The sequence below is a fragment of the Corvus moneduloides genome, chromosome Z (genome assembly GCF_009650955.1).
Source record: "Corvus moneduloides isolate bCorMon1 chromosome Z, bCorMon1.pri, whole genome shotgun sequence".
Classification (NCBI taxonomy): Eukaryota; Metazoa; Chordata; class Aves; order Passeriformes; family Corvidae; genus Corvus; species Corvus moneduloides.
The window spans coordinates 74,080,141-74,092,128 of NC_045511.1; the positions used below are offsets into that span (position 1 = coordinate 74,080,141).

Here is an 11,988-nt window from a genome sequence, read left to right on the forward strand (position 1 = left end):
GGAATGTCATTTACCTTCCTTAGAAAGCATGAAGTGCATATACTTAAACATTGCTCCTCCAACATCACAGGCAGCATCCACTTCCCATTAATTTCATGTAAGATTGCATTACTTGCTATATTCACACTAAGCCCATTGAAATTTGTGGAATTATTGATGTTTGCCTGCAGTATGAATAGTAAAATATGGGACCAAAGATGAGGAAAAAGAAGGTCATTTCCTGTCAGAAAATGAGCGTATGTTCATTCTAATGTGCCATTTTCTAACAATCCAGGTATTCCACCCTTTAATGGTGCTGAAAGAATGGAATAAAAGTGGGGAAAGAAAACAATAGAACACCTTCTCAGCACCAGGCAACCGAGTAATTTCAGTTCTGGGTCATCCATTCAGTGTCTTGAGGAGTACAGATGTTTTATTTTCCATTTCTGGACAATAACCATGTGGTGAACGTCAATCGCTCCATGTTTATGAAATGGTATCTGGGTTTAATTTCTGCTGTCTGTCAATTGAAGCCTTTGATCTTGGCCTGGAATTATTTTTTCCACTTCACTCTAAGTGACTAGAGGCTACTGCTGTCACTGACTCTTCAATTCCTGATTTCACTTTGCCAAGATGTAAAAGATTTATTTACAGGAGTTCTTCCAAATATGATCCTTAACTGTGGTTGTTTTTTTTTTTTCTTCTACCCTCAAGGTATTTTGCAGTGAGTTGTTGTAGGATTAACCTGAAGTAAAATACCCAGCACAAGGCAGAGTGGAACAGAGTCTATGTGAACAAACAGATGTATTTTAACAAAAAAGTTCAGTTTTAATAACCAATTGCAGCTGGGATTTTAATATACTCTTCTTTTTTGAATCAAACTGAAATTCTTGGTGATATGTGTTAAAAATTATGGTTTAAGTTTCTGATGATCAAGTTACATAGATTAAAGTAATGGATACCAGACTCTGCATCAATGCAGTTATAAATATGGATGAAATGAATGTACATTATACACTGTTATAAATCTGTGTGTTCAAGGAAAAGCATAAATCTCCATCACCTTTTCCTCCTTGGGATATGAAAGGTATGGCTATTTTTACAGTGTTTTCAATGAAATTACAAGTTGGGGTAATTTGCTTGTTCTGAAAGACTTCTGCATTTTTACAGGCACTCATTTTATTATATTTATATTTTTAGCATTTTATTTACAATGGCATGTCATTTAAACACACAAAGTAGTGTGTGCTGGAAGGAGCCACATGACCTTCCAGACATGAGCACAAGTAGGATGATGGTGCATTCAGAGGCATTTATAAGTCTGTGTGACATTTGTAGAGGTTTCTGCCCCTGCAGACACTCGCCAGGTGTGGCATAACCACGTCCCTTTCCACTGTTTCCTTTCAGTGCTTGTCAGCGTGCAGCCAAACAGTGGCAAATAAGAGGATGTGGTGAAGGCTTATGGTTAGAGGGAGAGCTCTGATTCTAATCTGTGACAAACCACTTGCTCCTCGCTGTGTTCTGCTGGGGAAAGCCCCAGAGCATGCTTTTGTTTTTTTTCCTTTGGTTTGGTACAGCCACAGAAACTTCAATGAATGTTGGGTTCAAACACTTTATCTCTGATCTCCAGCTGATTTCTGATACTTTAGGAGATACAGACATGGGGTGCCTCCTGCAAGTCACAGCTCTCAGCCCTCATCCAGAAGGAATTTGCTGCTCTTCCTGCACACTTTGAAGCAGGAACCGTGCTCTCCTGTGAAGCACACATGGAAAATCACCAGTCTCTCTGCTCTCTGTGGAGTAGCTCCTTGTCCTCATCCTGGTCTGCTGCCAGTTTGCTGTGGCCAGAGGAATGGCCTCCTCAGGAGTGGCAGGAGCAGCATTTCCCTGCTCTGTGTACAGCCAGCCCTTATCATGGTCTACTTTTCAGTCCTCATGAGTGGAGTCTAAATTCTCTGAGACACTCCAGGGAAGGGGCTAACAGGCTGTTTCCATAATATGTCCTAGCTTTTGGATGACCTACTAGTCAATGAGAGAGACAGCAGTCTAGGATAATTGGAAACATCATGGGGATGGGGAGAAAGGAGATGGTTTTGTTTTCTTTGCGAGTGATTTTGATTCTTCAACACAAACAGGACTGCTTAAAGATAACAAGAACTCTCTCTGGTCAGCAGATTCTGTGGAGAGCAATTAAGGAGCTTTTCTGATGCCTGGAGGCTATCATGAAGCTCTCTTTCTCAACAGAGATCTATAAAATCATGCTCCAGCCATGAAAGCAAGAACTGGCTAAAATCTGACCATGAGCTTGAGCCAAACTCTCTAATATCCTAGGAGGCAGTGAGATCAAAATGTTGCCAGGAAAATACCCATCCATTTAATGACATAAATATTAATGGTGAACCTCGTTCCAAGATACACTGAAAAGTTCATTTACTTTATGTGTTCAGTGGGGGGATTTTAACATTATATTAGCTCCATTTCACATGTTTCAGGAGGTTTTTCACACTGAGATTGATGCTAATTGAATGAAATTTTGCCTAATCTTGGATTTCTCACTGATAAACCTTCCTTCTGTTATTTGGTACTTCAGAAAAGTGAAGCTGATGAGCTGAGAAACACCACATTTTCAAATAAATGGCCATGTGAGTTTTGAAGCTCAGTGACCCTCTCCATTCAATCTGCCCTGAGTGCAGCACTTGCAGGAATACTCCAGCCTTCTAGGGAGCCTGAGCTGGTGAAGCAGAGGTCTGGATTATGATAACATATCTTGAGAATTGGCAACACCCACTGAAGTCAATGGTCAGGTGGAACTCTCAACTTCAAATATCTTTCTGTAGCTGCAGGAATTAGCATAACACCACGAACCCAGTAGGTGCATTGCAAAATACATAAATAAAACCTGAGAAAATATGATAGTATGCCATTTTTACATTGGAAAACCTCTGATTTGTCCACAGCTTCATCTCCTGTGCCCTGTGCACTTACTAGGATCAAAGATGGCCCACAGCCAGAGGAAACACCAAGACTCAGAATAAGGAGAGTCCACCACGATGAAAGTCATTCCCAGTGGTTTGTCCTGGCACCAGCAGCAGACAGAAAGCAGCAAAGCGTTCCTGGAAGCTGATGTACGCAGGGCTGGAGCAGATCAGCTGCTCGTGTCCCCAGTCTTGAGCCTATTCTTCTGGGTTCAACAGCAGCAAGGAGGCAAAAGGCAGCAGAGAAGTGTAGCCCACCCCTGCCTGCAGCTCTGCCTGCTGACCGTGGTGGGGCCCTTCAGAACCCATCTCCCTGTTACCTATGCACAACTTTTCATCTCCACGGAGACCCAAGCTCCCCGTGTCTCCTGCGGGATGGGGCTGCTCTGACACCGAGGTTTGGCCTCTCTGTTATTCCCCATGTTTACTTGCCTAGTGCTTTGTAGGAGCCGCGGTCCCCTCCCCGCACTGAAATCTGCAGCCTCTCTCACACATCCCTGTCCTAATTAACGCCTCCTTTTTCCGAGGCTCTTCCCCCGCCCAGCCCTCACTAAATCAATGGGCAAGCTTGCGTTCATTCCAGCGGGACCGGATCAGCCCTAAGGCAGTGGGCTGAGCCTCCTGCTGCACTGAGCAGTCACCTGGCAGCCTTCCTTGGTCTCCAGCCATCACCGGCTTGCCTCTGTGGTTTGTGTGGCTTTTTTGGGGACTGCCAGCCTTCAGAGCCCAGCCACAACAGCGGCTGCCTGAGCACAGGTTTCTGCCTGAAGCCCAGCTCACAGACTCAGCCGAGGGTATTAAAGGAGATCGGTGGAGGGTATGTATGCCACAAAAAAAGTCAGGTTTTTTCAGTCCCAACTCTTGCACTTCTGGTGGCCTCCTCCTGCTTTACACCAGAGCAAAACGGGAGCTCACAGCAGAAGTTTCAGACTTGAGTATTCCTCTGCTGGAAACAGGGGAACCCAGTCCTTCAGCGAAGCTTTTCACCCCACTGTTTTGAGAAAACAGGAGCATGGCTCACATCTGAAGGCCAGCACCCCTCTGGAAACCCAAACTATCCATTAAGACAGATGGAGCTGGGCTCTTTGAGCTCTCCAGGTGCATGTCCTGCCCCAGGTGTTTCCAGGGGGCCATGGGCTGAGCTGCAGCTGGAGAGCTGGATGCAGCAGCTGGTTTGCCACCCCAACACAGCCCCAAAGCCACCATCCCATGACTTGAAGGAGCAAGAGGAGGGGGCTGTCCAAGCACCTCAGAAGTCACCCCAAACTCAGCTCCTTCTGAGTACAGTAAAATGCTTCAGACAATAGGTCTGCTCAGTAGCATTGTTCCCAAAAACAGCAATTGCAGGGTCCAGCCTGTGAGACCCAGCAGTTAAATATGCAGCTCAATACATGCAGGGATGTAGAACCAGGCCTTAGAGGAGGTCCAGTCCCATGCAGCAGCTGGATTTTTGGATATCTCCACTCTGAGAGGCAGAGCACCCAGAATGCTAGATTCTGGGAGAAACATCAGGATTGGTTGCTGACAGAATGGTTTTTTTGCTGCATTACTTCAATCCATTTAAGATGCTGTCATAAATTGTGGCCACAGAAAGACGAAACCTTCCCAAAGTGTGTCTCTACCAGGTACCAGCAGCACAGGCCACATCTGTGCCACTTCTCCATGGGATGACTCGCATAGCTGAAACACAAAGCAGCAGCTGTCCCTGACATGGATGTCGGAGTCTGATTGGGTGTCTGACTAATCTTTGGACATGCAGACTTTTTTCAAATTAGTACAGAGTCAGACACCAGCCATAAGGAGAATTTTCATCACTTTTATTGCTATTCTGAAGGATTTCTTGAAAGCAAGTAAGCTTTTCACTCCCTGAGAATTATTGTAAAACACTGTGGCTATGCTGAAAAAGACCTCACAAAAGAAAATGTAGTCATATATTTTGAGCAGTTTTCTCAGGAAGATGTTGAACACAGGCCTGTGATCGGTCCTCAGTTTTGCTGACAAGTTCTGGGTCCCCACCAAATAAAATCACACATGACTTCTAACATCGATGCACTTTGTGGCACAGCAGGAAGAAGACAGGTGGCCTTGTACACGGCCAGTGCTCTACATGTGGCCACCTTGCCAGTGGTCTGAGGTCAGTTTTTCAGTGCCTCAGTTCCTTCTTTCTCCTCGAGTCTGTTTCCTCAGCACAAGTCGTATTCACATGACAGCCAACAGATTTTATGATGTGTCCAGCTGGTCAGTTTGCTCCTTTTATCTCTTGAAAATGCCTTCAGCAGGCAAGCATGGCTTTCACCAGATGCTGAGAAGATCTCCCATTCTTTGCAGAGGCAGCCTCAGCTATGACAGTCTCATCTCAGATTTTTGCCCCATTTCACCAGGACAGCAGGAGATACTGCTGACCTTCTGCAGAGGTGCTGACCAGTGAGATCCCCAAAACTACAGATGAGCTGCTCCCTAGCCTTGCCCTTCCAGCCATCCCATCCTTCCCTGTCATGGAGGCCTTCTCTATAGGCTAGAAAATTCTGAGTTAGCAAGTACTGCACCAGAAGCTGGGGCATGGCATGTTATCCATCCCAGCTATTTGCTTGGAGGAATTCAGCTCCATGGAGTCACAATCTAGTTCATTGTCTGCTGCTGAAGCATGGAGGAATTCTGGCAAACCCCCATGGAGATGGAAGGTTTTAACATCCAGTGGCCCAGAAAAAGTTCAGTCCTGTCTTATTCTGTACATATTATAATTTTATATTCCTGTTTTCTTATTAAATAAAAACTGCTCTGTGTGATTGCTTGTGTATTAATACACACTATGAAATATGCCTGAGTTAAGGGCTATGGGAGAAATCTTGTAACAACATTGCACAAGTGATAATTTTTTTTCTTCTTCAGTGTTTAAAAATAGTGAATCTAAATTCTTTATGTCAGGGGATATTTAAGTTGGCTGGAAGGATTAATTTATTTTTATTAGTGTCCCAGAATATTTTGCACTGGAGGGACCCTGTGGTCAACATATTGATGTTACCCCACAGTATTTTTGTTTCTCTTCTAGCTGCTTTCAGTTTGCTCTGCAGCCAGCCTGAAGCCTAAGTTCTGTCAGAGTTGTTGTAATAGGTGCTCATTAACTGAGGTTCCTTTAAAATAATACCTGGCAGTCCTATCACTGCACTGTCTTATCTGTGAAGCCAGCCTGCCACCAAGGAGACGTTCACTCACTGCTGAGGGTGTGATTTGGACTGCCCCACACCATGTCATCAGGGTGAAAGCACAACTGGTTACTTTGGGGCATCTTTCCTAGGTTTGTGTTTCCTCACTTGGCTAAGGTCAACACAATTTCTTCCACAAATACAGGTTAGATTTCTGGATGGAAAAGGGTGGCACAAATCCTGTCCTTTCACTCTGCACGTGTGTTTCTCCCCCAGGAACAAGTTTCAAGTTTAGGAATGATCCAATTATCAAACGCGGATCAAAGAGCCAAATTCCCTGGGCAAGCACCGTTTTAAGTCACCATGTGTGACATCCAGCCAGCACCCAGCCTCAGCCTGCAAGCTCTGGTGAGCATTTGGGTGGCTAATGGACATCCAGCCCTGCTCAATGGGATGTCCCCATGTCGGGATAGGCAACAATAAGCAGCTAATTTAGAAGCCTGAATATTTTGAGCACCTGAAGTCTAAGAAGAGTTTTCAGGATGTTATAAGAAAATGTTAAGAACCAGAAACTGTGGAAAAGCCATTTCAGGCTGGATCCCCAGGTGGAATTAGCCCTGCCCTGTCTTGCAGTCTGGTGGATACAAATATAGTACACATCACCTCAACAATGGGGTACCACCAAACAGGACTGCTTGATCCAAGCCCTGCTCCTTCACTGTTTGATGTGCCTGGTTCAAGAGATCCTATAAAAACTCCTTTTCAACAGCTCTCTGAGTATCTCATTCAGATACCTCATCCCAGTTCCCATCCAGAATTTATGCCTCAAAATGGAAAAAATCTAGTTGCCAGCTTTTTTGTGCCTCAGTTTCTCATCTGTAAGCTGCAAATCTCTGTGGAAAGCAGTAGTTTTACACACTGAAAGCAGCGTACAGTTCCTAAGAAGCTGATATGAGTGTATATGCTCACACACACACACATTCACACACAGAAAGAGAGAGCTGCTGATAGGAAAAAGGGGGGAGAAACTCACTTCAGACCCACCTTTTTGTTTCAATAAGAGATAAGTTGAGTGTGCTCTATTCCACAGCAGTAATGAAACATCTTTTCAGTGTGCCTAACAGGGCATACATTTTTGGACATGAAGTCACAGTGATCTGTGCCAGCAGCAAGACTGAACCCATCAGAATGTAAAAGCATTGGTGGTGACCCTGGAGAGAAGAGCACTTACCATTGTAAATGAACCAACAAGGATATTCTGCCCAATAATGTACACAATGAGCAAAATTGTACCAAACGAAATGGAAATTTAAACGAAGGCTGCATTCTATGGACTAACAATAAAGGCATTAATCAAAGCATACCTGCATAAATGTGAACCCATATGTTCCTCACACAGGCAAAGAAAGAAAACGTTGTCGTGATCACAAGAGACAGGGTTGTTAGGTAGCACATTACTGTTTACATGGGGGATTTTTATTTCAAGTCCTTTACATGGAGCTCTTTTCCACAAAGAATTCATAGTTCCCATGTATCTGAAAATATCAACAGGTCTGGAGCCTGCAGCTGGATCCTGGAGAGCAGTCAAGACTTCCTGCTTTTTAAAAGTGAAGTCTACAGCCTGACACCCAACACTTATTCCTCACTATTGGTGAGAGGTAGGTGAGAAACGATGGGGTCCTCTGCCAAGTCTGTTGACTGAGTCCTTCCTACTGAAATATCCATCAGCTGCTTTGAAAACTGCAAGAGAACAAACATCACTTAAAAGGCATTTCCGTAATCTGACCTCCTGTTGTTTTGCTACCCATGTCATAAACCCAAGTTCATTTCCTCTCCTGGATGCCAGACACTCAGAACAAGATGTTTTTCATCTTCTGCTTAAGGGCTCTCAGGTGACTCCCCAAAGGCCAGCCCCACCACTCCTGCTTGATAACTGGAAGGTTATGGGCTGCTTCTGTAGGCTCTGCTGCCACTCAGAGGCAGCCACCTCCATAAATGACCTGTTGACTTCATTTGGTGGCCACACATGAGCAAAGAACACGTTGCATCATCTTCTGGTTGTCAGCAAGGGAGAGTGAGGCAGGCAACCAAGGGGAAAATGTGCTTGAAAGCCTGGATGCAACCACACAGGGTGGGAGTGAACCCACAGCTGTCATTTTAGGAGGGCTGGCAGAGGTCAGGAATGAGCTGTGACTTTGGCAACAACACAGAAAAGGGTCTGGCAGGACATAATTTGTGTCCCCTGTCCTTGCTCCATCAGTTACCAACTGATGTCATCAACTCTTAAGGACCACAGTTGTCTACTACTAAGGATCCAGGATCTGCAGTCCCCTTGATGAAAGCTGTGTCCTCTGCAGCAGTGGTTGATATTTGCTGGTATTTCATGTGTGAAGCTTTCTTGTGCATGCAGATACCACTTTCATTGCCCACAACTAACTCATGGCATTCGGAGTCAAGACTCTTTCTAAATTCCCTGCTGTTAATTAAAATTCTGCTAATAAGAACAGAAATAGCTCGAGCAGTTTGGGGTTAGAAAGTCCATGCTCTCCTGAACCACAAAAATGGAGGGATCTCCTCCGTTCTGACTCTGGCCAGAAAAGTCCTTTCAAAGACCATAGAAGGCATTTTAGAGGCTTCTAGTAAGTGCTGACTGTCCAAGTCCAGCATCAATAACAGGAAATAGCAGGAAACAGAAGCACCACGTCAGCACTACCAGCTAACCACATTTTGATAGCACATGCAGGAATAAAGGCCTCACGCTGAATTAGATCACAGAGAACTAAATCTTTACCTTCACCTGATTTTTTTTCTTTTTTTTTTTGGTGTGTTTAACATCATGAGCATCACACTTGGATTCATTTAGACACACTGATTCATTAGATGGCCCATGACCTTAATAAATTTAAATTACCAGGAAGGGGTAGTTTATACCAGAGTCTTAGTCATAGAAATGACTCATGATATCCACCCACACTAACCTTTGTTTGGTCTCTCCAAGTATGCCAGGGCTTGTCAGCCTTCCACGAATGGAGTTCTTTGATTCCCTCCATGAGAGAAGGACATCAAGGAAGTCTGATTGCAGGAACCAGCTCCCTGTGCAAAGACACAAAACAATACCAGTGACCTTGAGAATCTGAGGACTTGTTTTCTCCTAGAACATGATGTGCTGCTGGAGGGAAATGTCTCACGTGACCTGAAGTGAGGTAAGAGTGCAGGAGGGGGGAGCAGGGCTTGTGCTCTTCTCACAGGCTGCCAGACTGTTTCTTTGGGAAAATGCTCTTAGGGGAGTTTCCACAAGCAGTGAGGAGCACAGAGAAAGTAGGGATTTTGTCCTTCTTCTGAGAATTTAGTCACATTCAAAAGTGAACAAAGGTACTGAAGCAAACATTAAAAGAAGATGAATTCCAACCCCCTAAAAATTTTCTTTCCTGCCTACCCTAGGAACTCCCACCGTGGTCTAAAGCCATGGCAAGAGATATTTCAGACTTCCTTGGTAACTATTTCTGGAGACAAATACCTAAGAGATACATAAAACCTATTTTGGTAGTGCACTGCTTCGGGCAGACAGGCAAAAACACTCAGACCAGCCATAACTTGGGTCTGACAAGAGCCTTGAAAACTGCATCTTGACAGTCTTCCCAGATGACCAGGAAAGTCCTTGAAGGACTTTCCAAATTCTGATGTAGACCACAGAACACACTGCAGCCCTGAGATACTACTTAAGGAGATCATCACAAGTCAAACACACCCCCCCCCCACACTCTCATTCGAGTTCCCTGTGCAAAACACAAAACAATACCGGTGACCTTGAGAAGCTGAGGACTTGTTTTCTCTGAGGACATGAGGTGCTGCTGCAGGGAAGTGTCACACTTGACCTGAAATGAGGTAAAATTGTGGGAGGTGGGTATCAGGGCTTTTTCTCAGAAGGGCCTCTTTTCCTCTGCCTCTCTGCTTATGTGCCTGTCTGTTGCCTCAGATAATTTATTTCAGATAATTACCACTCTTAATAGCCCTGAATGCTGCCTTGTCAAGAGTTTTCCATGAAGAGTTTTTGCCTCTACATGTTATTCAGTTTCGTGCTTCATCAATTATACCCCAACCCAGCAAGCAGCCAAGCCCTCAGGATGAGATCTTTTTTCAGGTGGGTCATGGGGGGTTACAGTCTTGGACATCTCGGACTTGACTGCAGAATTTTTGACTCTGGAATTGGTCAGTGTGAGCAGCTGTCCACCCAAGACTTCCCAAAATTATGAAGGCATTGGAAAAGTTGTAATCCGAGCAGGACTGTTGAAAGATGTTCAGTGGGAAAATCTGCATCTGAAAATATGCTAATATATGAATATTTTAATGTACTGATTTTTTTCAATTAAGTGATTCATGCTAAAAAGTATTTCTCATCAATTGGAAACAATATTCACTTCCTTTCAAATCAGAAGGAATTAAAACAAATATAATTTGGTTTCCTTGTTTATCTCCTCAGTCAAGGAGGGGGAAGAAAGGAGGGAAAAAACCAACAGAAGTTAACTATTTTCTCTGCAGCTACATTTTGTTTTGAATCAAGAAATATTTTTAAAATTCAAATCATTTCACTAAATATCAGAAAACTACATGAAGTATTCTCAGCAAAATGAAAGGCTGCCAGTTTGTTCAAAAGTTTTGACAGGCAAGATTTTCTATTATTTGTATGTTCTCCTAATCTTAATTTTGTTGATTTAACATATCTCAAATTAAGACCTTTGTTAGAGATGGTCCAGTTTTTCACTCGCACCTGAATCATCATACTGCAAACTTCATCCTCTCTCACAGCCTCTGGATGAAAAGCTTTTCCAATTCAGAAATAAGGTCTTTTAGTCCTAGTTGTCATGTAGATCGTGCTACCCTTGTATATTTCAGAGATCACTTTGCTCGAGACAAAATTACATGCTCGGGACTTCAAAACTCATTCTGCCACAGCAGACATTTAGTTTCTTAGAAATGATAGTCTATTTCACTGCCCTGAATATCACATATCTTGACGCACACAGCAGAGGCACGAAGCAGAATAACCCAGAATTCCGGGAAGCATCTCCTGAGAGGTGGGGCAGGGATCAGAAGGAGTTCCTCAGGAACATTACACCATCCCAATAACCTTGGTTAGCTCCAAGGGCTGTGTTAAGGCACAAAATCTCATCTGTGTTTCCACCACTACACTGCTGTCAACTCAACAAATTTATTGTCTGTCTGGCCATATGTAGGGGTCTTCTGAAAGCTCTGGCTTCTGACATAACAAGGGCACTTTTGAGTCTTGGGTTTCATTTGAAAAGGAAGGAGTGGGGGGAGAGAGAGGAGGAGAGAAAGAGAGAAAGACAGAAAGAGAAAGAAAGAGAAAAAGAGAGGAAGAGGAGAGGAAGAGAAAGAGTGAAAGAAAAAGGGAGCAAGAGAGAGAAAAAGAGAAAGTGAAAGAGAGAAAGAAGGAAAGAAAGAAAGAAAGAAAGAAAGGGGAAGGAAGGAAGGAATTCGGAAGGAATTCGGAAGGAATTCGGAAGGAATTCGGAAGGAATTTGGAAGGAAGGAAGGAAGGAATTCGGAAGGAAGGAAGGAATTCGGAAGGAAGGAATTCGGAAGGAAGGAATTCGGAAGGAAGGAAGGAATTCGGAAGGAATTCGGAAGGAATTCGGAAGGAAGGAATTCGGAAGGAATTCGGAAGGAAGGAAGGAAGGAATTCGGAAGGAATTCGGAAGGAAGGAAGGAAAAGGAAGGAAGGAAAAGGAAGGAAGGAAAAGGAAGGAAGGAAAAGGAAGGAAAGAAAAGGAAGGAAGGAAAAGGAAGGAAGGAAAAGGAAGGAAGGAAAAGGAGGGGAAGGAAGAACCCTTTGCAAGCAGTACACAATTCCAGCTGCATGCACATCCCAA

General features: G+C 44.0%; 1 long non-coding RNA gene across 1 annotated transcript; it reads right to left on the reverse strand.

The window, feature by feature from the left end:
* Nucleotides 1-4,754: 4,754 nt before the first annotated feature.
* LOC116438621 lies at nucleotides 4,755-10,601 on the reverse strand. Its single transcript, XR_004237847.1, has 2 exons — nucleotides 9,076-10,601; nucleotides 4,755-7,837 (listed from the first exon to the last, which is right to left on the reverse strand). It is a non-coding gene; the product is annotated as an uncharacterized LOC116438621 (long non-coding RNA).
* Between the last annotated feature and the right edge of the window lie 1,387 nt (nucleotides 10,602-11,988).